At 34.7% G+C, this 4,023-nt stretch overlaps 1 protein-coding gene across 1 annotated transcript in view; it reads left to right on the top strand.

The window, feature by feature from the left end:
* LOC140140075 (uncharacterized) overlaps nucleotides 1-4,023 on the top strand; it is a 76,482-nt gene that overhangs the window by 36,972 nt on the left and 35,487 nt on the right. The gene's annotated exons all lie outside the window — the stretch shown is intronic.

Here is a 4,023-nt window from a genome sequence, read left to right as displayed (position 1 = left end):
AGGGACCCCACCTAACTATCATACATGGTTGGCCAAGGTCAAAAAATTTGTATGGTGTTGGTCGAAAGGGCTTTGGGTGTAGATTGTAAAAATCCACTTTGCTCGCTCATATGTTACCCGTTGCCATGGTAACGACCCGAAATGTATTTTAGGTGATTTTAGCTCATTTCAGGCTGAAAATGCTGAAATTTGCCTAATAAAGAACGGGCCATATCTCCATTATTCGAGAAGATAGAAAAAAATTGATTAGATCCTTACAATGAACCATCTTTCTACTTTCCAACAAAAAATAAAAATTATTCATGTGGTGTTCGATTGTATCTCTTTTTGACCTGGCAACACTTAAAGTTTTGCCATTTTGAAAAAGTGGCAATTTTGACCTATTTTTGAGGTGCAAAAAAACTATTGGCCATGACTCCCAGAATATTGTAATTGTGGTTGTGAACAAAGCAGACCATGCCCCATTCAAAATTGATATAAATGGCTTGGGGGATTATATTAGTAAAGCGGAGTGTTGCCAGAAAATAACACATTTATTGAAAAATGCTAAATTTGACATGGAGTGTTTTTCCCCTGTATTTAAGTAATACTAAACATATTTTTTATGCTTGTGCATCATGTTATTTCACAATTGAATGTTTTTGATCAAGGTATTAAATATTAAACAAATTCAATTTCTATTTTGATATTTAAAGTGTTGCCAGTATTCAAAAACTGTGTTTTAAGGTAGTTTAGTCAAATAACTACATGTAGTAGGCTAATTGGCACATATTTAAAAGTCTAAAACCAAATGATAAAGTATAAGCACTTGGACTATACGTCTGAATATTGACGTAGCAGGCCTTACGTCATTCAACAATAAGCTATGGCAACTGCAGTGTTGCCATAAAATAATCAAATTTAGTACTTGGTCACATTTTTAAGTTGGTACCCCATTGGTGCACATTTGGAAATTTGGTTGAAATCACCTCCTTTTGCACCTTTTTGGTTATATCTCAAATGTAGTTCAAGAAAAGTATGCAAACCCATACATTTCTGGAAATCTTATGCTTCAAAGATGGCCATTACATTAGTTAGCATTTGAATAATTATACAGGGTGATCGATAGGTAATATAGGTTGTAACAAAGTAATTTCACACAAAAAGTTGAATAGTATTATGCCAATCACATCATTTCCCAGTAACTATAATTCGTTTTTTTTTAAAAGAAAGTACACAGTTTGCCTTTTCTAAAATTACAACATTTATGTCAATTACTTATCTGTACAATCACTATATTACAGGGTGTGCAAAAAAGCGAACATAAGCTGCATATACTAGTCTGAAAACAGAATGATTTCATATGACATGAAACTACTAAAATGATTGCTTATTTTACAGGGTGTGCCAAATTTTACCGTAGACTGAGTGAAATGCTATTCTTGAGTGGCCAAATTCCCAGCAGAAATGGTGACAGTTAAATCTACCACTTGAAATCTTGTTATTGCATTGTTTATTAAATTCAAGTCAATCCATAGATTTCATGTGTATTACAAATGAATAGAACATATAGGGTGTGTCAAAATTATTTTACTAACTCAATATAGCATGCATGTTAGGGACGACATGTTAGCAGGGCCGTATTTACCATTGGGCCAGAGGGGTCCCAAAATTGCCCTGTGTATCTTCTCCTTAGCCCACAACAGCATGTTTGGGACCAAAATATGGCAAAATTTTGCGCACTTCGCGCATATCATACTAGCTTCACGTAGCAAATTTCACCTTCATTTTGGTCTAAAATGGTCCGAAATTAAAACTTAATTTCGCGCGCAAATGTTCTAGTAAGATCGGAACAATATCTTCCTCTAATTTGCAATGCTTCTGCCACCACTGTCGATTTTATAGAAGGCACCCAATTTGTAACCCAAACTGACCTCTTGCGTGCAGCACATGCCTTCCTCACGGTGAGTTTGGGGACTCCAAATTTTAGCCAGACCAAGGTAAATTCGGCCCTGCCTTTTAGCAGCTACTTAATCAGTGCTTATTTCATTTTTTCTTTTGCTTGGGGCCCTTGAACCCCCGGGGCCCATGGACTTCGTCCACCATGTCCCCCCGCTTGCTACGTCCCTGGTACAAAGCATGTCAAGTACACTTTTATATATTCTAGGATAATTGTAAGAATTACAGAGAATTCTTTTTTCATTTTAAAATTACACTATTTTTATTCCATTTTTATTACTTCAAACATACGCTACATTGAAGAAATGCAGTAACCGCATAGCTTCTTCCATGCTCCGACTAATTAGGAGTATTAAGTGACTGCTATAATTGATTTAAGTCCCTGATTAATGGAAACGGTTGTGACTCTTTTGAAGAAATTAATATTATTTTCCCCATATGCTCCCCCCCCCCAATATGCTCCCCCTCCCTCTGAACATATCCTGGTTACGCTACTGTATCAGCTGGACAAAGGTGGCATAGAGGGCAATGATACATTGATAATCATGTTACTCTTATTTTCTCTTATGTTCATGATATTCGCAATTTAATTCCATTGTTTTCTTCTTTGTTGCATGATTTTGCCAGTTAGATTTTCAATAGGCCTATATTTCAAGGGTTCGATTTAGCATTAATTTTAGGCTTCAGTTTCTTACTTATTTTATCTTCAATATTTTCTCAATATATACGCATGCCAGAGCCATCCGCACTACGGTGTTTTGATGTTTTCAGATTATTGGTTTATTCCTTTTAATATATGTTTCCTCATGTTCATTTGAACTTGTTTTTCTTCAAAGTTGATATGTTTCTACCGTTCCTAATATGTTTTTTGTTTCATTTAAGAGAAAAGAAGTGTTTAAAAGAAGTGTTTAAACTTTATTGGGAAATGTCTATATAGCATGATATAGCCGGTGCTGTGTTTCAACCAAATATACTGACATTATTTAAACATAAATATATAGAGAGCCAATAAAATACAGCGTAAAGCCGAATGATGCAAATCCGCGATTGGGCAACTTTTGATGCTTTTCACCTTTGGACAATTCTTTGTTCAATAGAGGCATCAAAAATAAAACTATGTGGTTATGCACCGACTAAAAAACGGGGTCAACATTTTGTTCTGTTTGCAGTAGCGTAGCTAAGGGTGGCGACAGGGAGAAGAGTGCCCCCTGGCAAAAATGAAAGAAAAAAAATTAAAGAGAAGTGAGAGAGCAAGAAAGAAAAGAAAAAAGAAAGAAAGAAACGGCGCAAGGAGCATGTTTTCCACCAAAATTCACCCCGATCATGAGCATGTTAAATAACTCTTGTTAGGAGAAATAGGGCAGACAAATTCATATTATTTGTAATGTTTGCAATGCAGAAGAGCTCAGAAGTGTGTCTTTTTTCTGTTAACACAGGTCGTGTATATAGTACATTAAAACATACACTTTATTTAGAATTCTCAAATTCCCAAAAATCAGGGTATAACAATGTAGTCTGTAGAAAGAAAGTACTAAATTTGCTTCTTTTATGGCAACACTGCAGTTGCCATAGCTTATTGTTGAATGAATTGAAAGGCCTGCTACATCAATATTCAGAAGTATAATCCAAGTGATTATACTTTTATTATTTGGTTTTAGACTTTTAAATATGTGCCAATTACTAGTCATTTGACTAAAATACCTTAAAATGCAGTTTTTGAATACTGGCAACACTTTAAATATCAAAATAGAAATTGAGTTTGTTTAATATTTAATATCTACATTTAAAAAATTCAATTGTGAGATAACATGATGCACAAACATAATAAATATGTTCAGTATTACTTAAATACAGGGGGAAAACACTCCCAGTCAAATTTAGCCCTTTTCAACAAATGTGTTATTTTCTGGCAACACTCTGCTTTACTGATATAATCCCCCAAGCAATTTATATCAATTTTGAATGGGGCATGGTCTGCTTTGTTCACAACCACAATTGCAATATTCTGGGAGTCATGGCCAATAGTTTGTTTGCACCTCAAAATAGGTCAAAATTGTCACTTTTTCAAAAGGGCAAAACTATAAG

This window comes from Amphiura filiformis, chromosome 18, assembly GCF_039555335.1.
Source record: "Amphiura filiformis chromosome 18, Afil_fr2py, whole genome shotgun sequence".
In the NCBI taxonomy this organism is placed as follows: Eukaryota; Metazoa; Echinodermata; class Ophiuroidea; order Amphilepidida; family Amphiuridae; genus Amphiura; species Amphiura filiformis.
Note: the sequence above shows the minus strand (reverse complement) of the source record. Positions and strands in the feature narration are given on the sequence as shown.